The following is a 12,392-nucleotide window of genomic DNA, read 5'->3' on the forward strand; positions in this document are numbered from 1 at the left end:
TATTCTACGCCAGTGATTCCCAAACAGGGTGCCTCCAGCTGTTGCAAAACTCCCAGCATGCCTGGACAGTCAACGGCTGTCCGACAATACTGGGAGTTGTTTTGCAACAGCTGGAGGCTCCGTTCTGGAAACAGTGGCGTACCAGACGTTTTTCATTTTTATTGGGGAGGGGAGGGGGGCTGTGTAGGGGTATGTGTATATGTAGTGTTTTTTACTTTTTATTTTATTTTGTGTTAGTGTAGTGTAGTGTTTTTAGGGTACAGTCGCACGGGCGGGGGTTCACAGTAGTTTCTCGCTGGCAATTTGAGCTGCAGCAGAAAGTTTGCGGCAGCTCAAATTTGCAGCCCGATACTTACTGTAATCCTCCGCCCATGTGAGTGTACCCTGTACGTTCACATTGGGGGGGGGGGGGGGGACATCCAGCTGTTGCATAACTACAACTCCCAGCATGCCCGTTGGCTGTCGATGACTGCTGAGAGTTGCAGTTTTGTAACAACTGTAGGCACACTGGTTATGTATCACTGAGTTTGTGACCTAACTCAGTGTTTCACAACCAGTGTGCCTCCAGCTGTTGCAAAACTACAACTCCCAGCATGTACGGTGCATGGTGTACGGTGACTGCTGAGAGTTGTTGTTTGCAACAGCTGGAGGCACACCGGTCGTGAAACACTGAGTTAGGTAAAAAAAAACTCTGAGTTTCACAACCAGTGTGCCTTCAGCTGTTGCAAAACTACAACTCTCAGCAGTCACCGACAGCCAACGGGCATGCTGGGAGTTGTAGTTATGCAACCAGCAGATGCACCACTACAACTCCCAGCATGCACTTTAGCTGTTTGTGCAAGCTGGGAGTTGTAGTTATACAACAGCTGAAGGTACACTTTTCCATAGAAAGAATGTGCCTCCAGCTGTTGCAAAACCATAAGTCCCAGCATGCCCATAAGGGAATGCTGGGAGTTGTGGTGGTCTGTCTCCTGCTGTTGCATAACTACAGCTCCCAGCATGCCCTTTTTGCATGCTGGGAGCTGTTGCTAAGCAACAGCAGGAGGCTGTCACTCACCTCCAACGATCCAGACGCTGCAGGTCAGTCCCGCCGCCGCAGCTGCTCCTGGGGCCCCGATCCCAACAGGGGCGCCGGGGATCGGGGTCCCCAGCACCGGGGGTCGTCTTCCCGCACCCGCTCACGTCCTCCGGAAGAGGGGCGGAGCGGGTGCGGGAGTGACACCCGCAGCAGGCGCCCTGATTGGTCGGCCGGTAATCCGGCCGACGAATCAGGGCGATCGTGAGGTGGCACCAGTGCCACCTCACCCCTGCAGGCTCTGGCTGTTCGGGGCCGTCAGAGACGGCCCCGAACAGCCAGTAATTCCGGGTCACCGGGTCACCGGAGACCCGATTGACCCGGAATCGCCGCAGATCGCTGGACTGAATTGTCCAGCGATCTGCGGCAATCGCCGACATGGGGGGGCATAATGACCCCCCTGGGCGATATGCCGGGATGCCTGCTGAACGATTTCAGCAGGCATCCGGCCCCGGCTCCCCTCCGGCTAGCGGCGGGGGCCGGAATTCCCACGGGCGTATGGATACGCCCTCGGTCCTTAAGGACTCGGGATTCAGGGCGTATCCATACGCCCTATGTCCTGAAGAGGTTAAAATATAGAAATGAGAAATAAAAAAAGTTCCCTCCTAGACTCCAAATATGGAAATCTGTACAACACGGCGTCTACCTGGATTTGCCTCTTCCTGTCCCCTCATTGCCTCACACCAGTGTCTTTTGGTCTGCCGGGCCAGCTGCCACCCAAACCAAAACCATATTTAGAGGAAGCAACTGCAACAAAGTCCAGATCCCCCTATGGGGGAAAAGGGTAAACGACCAGGTGGGCTTCTTAAACAACACCGTTGATAGTGGCTTATTGGGGTACTCTGCCAGAAAACATGTTATCACCTATCCAAAGGATAGGGGATAAGATGTCTGATCATGGGGGTCCCACCACATCTCTGCTGCGGCACCCCAGTCATCCGATGCACGGAGCGAACTCTGTGCCGGATGACTGGCGACTACAGCTACCATGCCCCCACCATTCAGGTCTATGGGAAAAGACGTGACGCCCCCTCCCATAAACATGAATGGAGGGGGGGGGGGCGTGGTGTGACGTCACAAACATGGAAGCTCCAGGCTTCTGTGTTCCGGATGCTGCCAGCCCCGAGATCACAAGGGTCCCCAGTGGCGGGACCCCTGTGAGCAGATATCTTATCCCCCATCCTTTGGATAGGGGATAAGATGTTTTCCGGCGGAGTACCCCTTTTAAAGCCAAAAAAGGTTGGGTTGCAGAGCAGGTCCACACCCATTGCAGTTACAATTTGCTTAGCCACATCATCACAATATTATAGCTGCCCTAAGGATTCCTGAACCAGTGCCTAATAACTTCATGGATAATTGTTTCCTTCAAAATGCTACAAGGTAGCCTTCATCATCTCAATGTTGTATGGTGAATCTCTCTTTTGGGCTTATCTACACTGAGAATGTGGAGTCCTAAAATCGCTGATTTATAGTCCTACCTGGTTACTTTCCATACAGTATTTGAGGAATATGGCTGGACTTCGTTTGCAGCATTTGCTTTCCTTACCTTATTCTAAGACTGCTTGCTTGTCTGTAGGTCCATATGTCATACAATTTTGCATGCTTGCCGCTTATAAGGCTCAGGTTGCTGGTGAAAAGGCCTAGCTGAATGTAGCAAGAATGGTTTGGCAGCAAGACAACATCATACTTCTGTAGATGCCCAGATCTCCTTCACCAACCTCATTCACATGTACTCCAGAAAGGTTGCTCGTACTTAAAGGATTCTGAGATTTGCACCTTCGTTCACGTGGTCCATCATGGCTACTTATGCCACATCTTTAGGGCCCATGCAAGTAACAGACCATAAACCTCAATATTGATGAGCTGAGAACATGTTACTATTTTGTAGTGGCAATACACATTATGTGCAAAACTCTATCTAGGGTTAGTGGGAGAGATGACTCTGTCATGCGGTAATAACTCAATTATGAATTATGGTCATTAAAAAATTATGAAAAATAAATTATTACAATTATTAAAAATATCAAAATTATCACCTGGTGAAATGTAGACAAAGCCAATCAATACAATTCACATCGGAGTCCAACTATTTCCTCAGATAACAAGTTTTTTTTTATGACTGGATGACATTAACGTTAAGGGTGTAGTTTTGCAATATACAATAATACACAGGTATTATTAAAGTATGCAGATTTATTGGTTATAAGCATAAATGAGTAATAAACACATATGCAAATGAATATCAATTAGAGATATTAGTAAACATTACAAGCTTGTTAATTGACTACATAAAAGTAGAACAATACATGTGAGTAGTAACTTGATACAATAAAACCAAAGCTACCAACTTAGGATATCATACAAAAAAAGGTTACATATCACGGTGTTCAGAGGAACCTCATGATATCAAGATGGGCAATATCTAGTCATAGACATCAATATGGAATGCTAAATACACTCCCTGGACCCCTTCTAACCAACTACAAATCCCATGATTCTATGAATGGGCAAATCCATCTAAGGATATAAACATGGAAGAACTATGATATACTTCCACCCCATTCTGGACTATTTTCTGTACATGATTTTGGTAAGACATTCGGCAGAGTTTTATGATCTCGCTAGACTATATTTTAGGAGGAAGAACTTGAAACAAGTTTCCTGTGTGGAAAATATACTTATAACACTTAGTTTGGCGAGCAGGAATTCTATCAATATGTATGAGCAGTAATTTAATGCTTTGATTGATTGCGTCTTGATTCTTCTCCAGGTAGAATGAAGTCTCACAATATCCTAAAACTATAATCTCAATATGGAGATAATTAATTATTTTATTTAATTAATTTATTCGCCAATCTAAATGGTATAATTCCATCTACATTATCCAAATTAGTCTTAATTAAATGGAATACCATTTTTATGTCTCTTACCAAGTCTATGTAAGAACTTCGCTTCTGCTCCAAGGAAAATTGAACGGTCCATCTCATCGTCATGGATAGCCATTGATCTGGTACCGTGTGATCAGTCCGGCTTGCTGGGATCTCTCATGGCTTTTCCATCTGGTTGGATCTCCTTCCTGTCTCTTTGTGTGTTCTTTTCAGCCTCTAACATCTGGTTTACCAGACTTTTTAATTAGTTTGACACACCCTCCCAAATTGGAATTCCCCAATGAATGTAGGTTGGGCATGTACATATGGTAATGACTATGACATCACTATAATACCCAGAATGCATTGAGCATATCACCCATAATGCCTTTCCTGATGGTGTAATGTCAACTACCCATACGCTAGGGGGTGCTATTGCAGAAGCAATTAGCATCATTACCATTAAGGGTTAACTGTCAATAACTGGTCTTAAACCCACATTCCACACTTGAAGTATGGAACACTATATTATAAGTTCAGGAATTATTTTTGACATATATAAGTAATCAAAACATTGTTTCTCCAGACATAGAGTCACCAACTAGACATTTTCAACACTATCAAATTTATGGGAAAGATAATAATACTATGGATGATTCTCTGACACAGATGTGTGAATGTCTAGAGAATGTAACTAGCCTCCTTATCTGTCTTATCTAAACAGCCATAAATATCTAAAGAGAGAACAAGTATTCTACTCCAAGACTGGCACTTGAATAGGAGAACTTTAGAATACATTGTGGTAAGGATCGACCGATTATCGGTTTGGCCGATATTCACGATTTTGGACGTTATCGGTATTGGCAATTACCTTGCCGATAATGCCCCGCCCCCCACCGTGCCACACCGCACCCCCCCCCACTGCACTGCGCTGCACCCCCCCGGCCGCTGCCCTCGCCACCTGCTTCTCTCCCCCTGCCTGTCCTGGGGTCCTGAGTCCTATCACCAACACCGCCCAAGCGCCCCCACCACCGCACCGCTCCGGCCAGAGAACGCCGCCGCTGCCCCATTACCTCCCCCATCCCCGGTTTTATAATTACCTGTTCCCGGGGCCCAGGGTCCACGCTATTTCTGGCTCCTGCGCCGTCCTGTGTTACGCTGTGCGCTGCGCAGCAACGAGTGACGTCCTCAACACGATGTCCCCGTCATTGCGTACAGTAACAGCTCAGGAGGACGGTGCCGGAGACAGAAGTAGAACGGACCCCGGGCACAGGTAAACTGGGAATGGGGGAGGCAATGGGATGGGTGAGGCAATGGGGCAGCGGCGGCGTTCTCTGGCCGGAGTGGTGCGGTGGTGGGGGTGGGGGCGCCTGGGCGGTGTTGGTGATAGGACTAAGGACCCCAAGACAGGCAGGGGGAGAGAAGCGGGTGGCAGCCTCTGGCACAGCAAAATCCGCTGCAGTTCATTGATTTAAAGCGCGCGCTTTAAATCAAAGATCTGCAGAGGTGTCGCCGGGGGGGGTATAAATAGCCGTTAACTTATACCGGAATATCGGTATAAGTTATCGGCTCTAACTTCCACAGAGTATCTGTATCGGCCCTTAAAAAAACGATATCGGTCGATCCCTACACTGTGGTCTATTTAGAATATACAACAAAATGGCCGACATCATGCTATTATGCTATGAAACATAATGATTCATTTTTGGGGCCTACAATAAGTACAACTCTTAGTGAAGAATACATCTCTTCAAAACTGCATATTCCTGTGACCTCTTAGGGGAACATACATATCCATACTGTCACGCGCTGCATCCGTGAGCGCAGTGTCCCGGGGTCACTTACCCCGCTCTACTGCCTCTGGAACTCAACTCCGCCGCGCTCTTCCCTGTCTCCAAGGGCGTGCGCGCGCGGCAGAGCTCTGTAGTTTAAAGGGCCAGTGCGTTCTTAAAGGGGTTCTCTGGTGCTTACACATCTTTTCCCCTATCCAAAGGACAGCTATCACGCCCCCTCCCGTAGGCTTGCATTGAGGGGCGGAGGCGTGACGTCACACGGGGGCGGAGGCGTGACTTGACATGCCGCCGGCCCGGTGGTCGCCTGTAATCAGTCCCGGAGCGAACACGCTCCAGGGACTGATTACAAACGGGGTGCCGCGTACATGATCCCGGGGGTCCCCAGCGGCGGGACTCCCGCGATCAGGCATCTTATCCCCTATCCTTTGGATAGGGGAAAAGATGTGTAAGCACCGGAGAACCCCTTTAATTAGTATGTGCACCTGAATACACATTATAAGTTCCTGCACCTCCCACACCCCCCTGCCAGATCTTCAGTGCCATTTGCCTGAGAGAAAGCGTACCCAATTGCCTGTTTTCCTTACCCGTGTACCCAGACATTCCCACTACGTTTTTTGACTACAAACCTTTGCCGCCTGCCTTGACCTTCTGTTGCGTTGACTACGCCTCTGTCTCATCCTCCTGTACGTCGCCTTGCCCAGTTACCTGTGTGGTCAAGCCGTATTGGGGGTAGCGACCTGGGTGTGGCCTGCCGCAGCAAATCCATCCTTTTTTGTAACGGGCTCTGGTGAAGACCAGCGGCACCTTAGACTCCGCTCCCCGATACGGTCCGAGTCATCAACCACACAGGTGGAGGATCCACATCCTGTTCCAGACCGCCCGCATCCAGGTGCGTGGCACATACCTATGTTACTGGACTTTGGTTTAGTTGGTAACTTTATTCTTCAACCCTTGAAGCTCCCTACTGTACACCTGGAGTATCATAGTCTTGTAGCATCTGATGATGGTCATGCACAGGAGCGGACTGACAACACTAAGGGCCCCGTGACAAAAGAAAGCAAGGGCACACTGCAAAACTCCCACCTCTTCCCTGCCCCTATTCTCACCCAAACCCCTCCTCATGCCCCATCCCTACATTTCAGACCTTGTGTGCAGTGTCTAACTGCTCAGGCTGCCCATGCCTGAGCCAAGAACTACCGTTACTATGTAGACCCCCAATTACAAAAGTTGCAGAGACCACAGGAGCATATTCAGGATTCAGCCAGACCCACAAAGCGAACATGATATCATAGACTTTTCCAGGTGTATTACAACCCCCAGCTGGCCATGCACTACTACTCCTATCCTCGTGGGCACTAAAACTTATCAGTCACAAATTATAGAAATTTTTTTTGGGAAGTTATCAACTGATCCTCTTATAACACTCCAGCACATACATACACTCATTATATAGGGACAAAATTTATATATACCACCTACAGTTTAAGTGCGGAGGTCTGATGCGTTAAGATGGTGGCCCTAGGTCTCCTCACCTGTCTCCTGGTGCTCTGCCTCTTGGGGACCAAGGGCGTACCTGTACGCCCTGGTCCTGCTGCCCTTCTATGACGCGGGGTCACGGGCTGACCCCAGTGGCCATCAACGGCCGTGACCCGTGCCTAATACCGGATATTACCAATAGCGATGTTGCCCGGCATGAAGCCATCTAAGTTGATCTCCGCGTCTAAAGTGAAAAAAACTGTTACCGGCAGCTCAGTTGGGCCGTCCGATCGGTGATCTGCTGCTCCATGCCTGCTCAGCAGGCTGGAACAGTAGAGCGCCGATAACACTGATCAATGCTATGCTATGGAACAGTGTATGCAATCAGAAGATTGCATGTATTAGTCCCCATAGCATGTAATAGTCCCCTATGGGGACTAAAAATGGTGTAATGGAAAAAGTAAATAAATTTGAATTAACCCCTTCCGTACTAAAATTTTAACCCCTTAAGGACCAGGACCATTTTGGCCTTAAGGACCAGACCAATTTTATTTTTGCATTTTCGTTTTTTCCTCCTCGCCATCTAAAAATCATCTTTTATATTTCCATCCACAGATCCATATGAGGGCTTGTTTTTTTGCGTCACCAATTGTACTATGTAATTACATCACTTATTTTACCATAAAATGTACGGCGCAACCAAACAAATATTATTTATGTGGGAAAATTTAAAAGTAAACCGCAATTTAGCAAATTTTGGAAGGTTTTGTTTTCACTCTGTACACTTTCCGGTAAAAATGACATGTCTTCTTTATTCTGTGGGTCAATACGATTAAAATGATTCCCATGTTATATGCTTTTCTATAATTGTACCACTTTGAAACCAGTTTGAAATTGCCCTATTTTGACAACCTATAACTTTTTCATTTTTCCGTATATGGAGCATTATGAGGGCTCCTTTTTTGCGCCATGATCTGTAGTTTTTATGAGTACCACTTTTGCTTAGGTTTTACTTTTTATTAAAAAAAATTATACATTTTTTTTGGAATAAAATGTGACAAAAAAGCAGCAATTTTGGACTTATTTATTAATATTTTATGTTTACGCCGTTCACCATATGAGATAATTAACAATATATTTTAATAGTTCGGACTTTTACGCACGCGGCGATACCAAATATGTGTATTACATTTTTTTTTTTTAACGCTTTTTAAAAATAAATAAAACAGAAGGGATGGGAATTTTTTTTTATAAAAGGAAATTTTTATTTTTTATAATGAACTTTTAAAGGAGTAGTCCAGTGGTGAACAACTTTTCCCCTATCCTAAGGATAGGGGATAAGTTGCAGATCGAGGGGGGTCCAACCTCTGGGGCCCCCCGCGATCTCCTGTACGGGGCCCCGACAGCACGCGGGAAGGGGGCGTGTTGACCACCGCACGAAGCGGCGGCCGACACACCCCCTCAATACAACTCTATGGCAGAGCCGGAGTGCTGCCTTCGGCGTGGCGTGTCGGCCGCCGCTTCGTGCGGTGGTCGACACCCGCTATCTGGCCGGAGAGCCTGGCCCCCGTACAGAGAGATCGCAGGGGGCCCCAGCAGTCGGACCCCCCGCGATCTCAAACTTATCCCCTATCCTTAGGATAGAGGATACGTTTTTCACCACTGGACTACCCCTTTAATTAATTTTGCGCATGTGTTTTTACTTTTTTTTTTTTTTTACATTTTTTAGGTAGTACTACTACTCCCAGCATGGAACATACAGTGAAGGAGTTTAAACATGCATGGGGTAAGCATAAGGCTATACTTCATATAAGATAGGGCCAGGGACTATTCATAGTATTCAGATTATTGGGCAGACTAGATGGGTTCTTATTTGCCAACAAATTATATTTTTCTGCATACTGCACACTGCATACTGCTCCATATTGGGAACTGTAGTACCTGCAGTTAGGGAAAGATCACAGCAGATGTCACTCCTGACACCCGCTGTGAACCTCCTGTATAATGTATAGATGCGGCTGGCCGCTCTTCAATGGTCCCCTGCACTGACTTATATATACACCTATTCATATTTCCCACAGAGAGTTGTGTTTGGCTGGAACCATCTGGCCAATCACAGCTCTCTGCGGGAAATATGAACAGATATATATATATATATATATATATATATATATATATATGGCAGTGCAGGGGACCACAGAAGAGCGGCCGCATGTATAAATGATACAGAAGGATCGTAACGGACATGGGGCAATCTGTCAATTAGTACTGGTACTACTACTCCCATCATGAAACAGTGTGTTCCATGCTGGGAGTAGTAGTACCACCAAAAAAAAAAGAAAAGAAAAAAAAGTGTAAAACACACACACTTTTATTATTGTCGGCTATATTTTTAGTGCCCTGCCCGCACACATAAATTGATCCCTGTTTAAAAATTTATAAAAATGTTGTAATAAAAAAGATAAATTTTGTTAAAAAATTTTTTTTCCATCACCACTGTATCTTTTCTTTTTTCATGGTACCCTACAAAACCTACAAGGAGCTGAAAAACTGCAAAAAAGAGTGAAAAAACGCCAAAAGGATAAAAAAAATTGCCAAACAGACAATCAATGAGAAATCGCTAAATTATTTTTCCACTTGGTGTTTAACAGCTAAAAACTGGCTGAAAAAACGCCATGCGGCAGAATTGGCATTTCCCCCCCAAAAAAACAAGTGGAATTCCAGCCTTACAGTGAGGACATGCTGGGAGATGTAGTTGCAACAGTTAGCGCGCAGGTGGTAGATGCGAGCAGGCGGCCGGGGAGAGGAGCCAGCTTTCACTCAGGAATCTGAAAGTACGGCACTGTAATTTCATACAGATCGGATCACGGCTCCGGGTGGGAAATATGAAATTACAGTGCTGTACTTTCATATTTCTGTGAATCAGCCGACTCCATTCCCTGGCCACCCACCCACATCTCCCTACTGCCCGTTAGCTGTTGGAAGACTACAACTCTAAGCATGCCCTTATAGTGAGGACATGATGAGAGTTGTAGTTGCAACAGCTAGAGGGCAGGTGGTAGATGCGGGCGGTCGGCCAGGGAGTGGAGCTGCACAAAAAGTGCACAAAAAGTCTGTTTTAAAAATGCTGTCTAAAGCAAGTTTTGTAAGCCAGGTCTGACTCAGCTTACACTTGTGACTTTTTAAGGGGGTTTGTAACTTCTTTTTTAATTTTTAGGTAGGGCCGATTAGTATTGATGAGCGGCATTGCCCATATTGGAATTTGCGATATTTCGCGAATATATAGACAAATATTCGTCCTATATTTGCGAATTTCACGTATTGGTTATATTCGCATATGCGAATATTCGCATATGTGAATATTTGCATATTCATGTATTCGAGAAAGAAAACAGTGATGGGGTGGGCAACTTTACTATTGGCTGCTAGGGATGTTGTTGATAACCTCTGACAAGTGTATTTGCATCATTCTAATTGGCCTACAAGTGAAAAGAAGGAATATGTGAATATTCGCATATGCGAATATGCACATATGCGGAAAAAAGTGAATATATGCGTAATTTCGAATATATAGCAAATATATTCGCAAATCTGCGATATTTGCGATAAAAATTTGAAACGCAAATATTCGTGCCCAACACTACTGCTTAGTACTTTATGCTTACCCGCACAAAAGTCGCACAAAAAAATAGCTTAGGCCCATGTGAGACTATTTGTGCAACTTTTGTAAGCAAAAAAAAAAAACTCTAAATCCCTTGATAAATCTCACTCATGGTATATGATTCTGTATAGTAAACATAGTAAACAGCGTATACGTAAAAAAATAAATAAATAAAAAAAAGTCTAAAATCCTTGCATTTCTGACTTTGCTTTTTCCCCGATTCCCTATACTGTACCGCCTCTCCGGTGTATGACCCAGACTATGTACTACAAATCCACTGCTAAGCATTGGGCTGGTCTTCCTTGGTTACCCTGTCTGGATGGCACAGGGTGCATAGATCCTAAATAGAACATCAATCATCAGTTACCCTCTATTTTCCATGAAACTTTCAGGGTCATTTCTTACTGTATGTAGCAGTGATGTCCCTATGTGGAGAAGGCACTGCCCAGGATCTGCTTTTGTAAGAGAGGGAAGCTGTTATTGCTGTTACAGATGAATGGAAGAAAAGTAAGTAAACCTTTGTTCACTGCCAATGGGACTGATAGCGATAGCAATGTGCTATGCTTGGCTGTCTTCTTTAGTGTCACTCATAGTGAGTGAAGTAATGGTCATGCAGCCATACTACTGCTGCATTCACAAGTGGCTCAAGTACAGAGGTCTAAGGCTATGTTCACACCACAGAATTTCCGTGCGGAATTCTGCATTGGAATTCTGCACGGAAATTCCGCTGCAGCAGAGTCCTATTATATTCAACAGGATTCTGTCACACTGTGCACACGATGGAATTTCCGTCCCAGATGTTGCTCTCCAAAGAAAGAATGAACCTGTTCATTCTTGCAGCGGACTCCGCATGGAATGCATAGCTGTCTATGAGACTGTGCATTCCTGTGCGGTCCTAGCACCGGAGATCTACGGAACAGGTTCATTCTTTATGTGAACACGGAAAATTAAATTTCTGTGCTGGAAACATCTGGCACGGAAATTGTGCACAGCGCAGCGGAATCCCGTTGAATTCAACAAGATTCTGCTGCAGCAGAATTTCCACATGGAAATTCCAACTTGGGAACATGGCCTTACAGTGCACCATGTGAATGTAGTGGTAGTAGACCGGTGGTAACCACTGCTGTATTCACCACCACTAAACGAGACAGCAATAGCCAAGAACTTAACTCCCATCCTTCTAGAAAGTGATCAACCAGTTTTAAGTTGCTCCTTCTGACCATTAAAAGTAAGGAATATTTTTCTGTACTAATTTTTTTCAGATATTTCATCATTCTTCATGTTTTCTTATTTTGGGATGACATTACTGGTGTTATGGACTCAAAATACAATGGTTTCAACAAACAGTGGCCGGAACCAATTGGAACCAATTAATTGATATTTTGAGGGACCCCTGGGTATATAAAACTCAAGGTATATGTGTGTGTATATATATGTTCCAGCATAACTTCCAAATTGTTTAGGAATGTTGTGATACAGACAGTCTCCGCCACCCGAGAGTAATACAGCAGATCCTGGAG

This window comes from Hyla sarda, chromosome 2 (assembly GCF_029499605.1).
Source record: "Hyla sarda isolate aHylSar1 chromosome 2, aHylSar1.hap1, whole genome shotgun sequence".
Lineage (NCBI taxonomy): Eukaryota > Metazoa > Chordata > Amphibia > Anura > Hylidae > Hyla > Hyla sarda.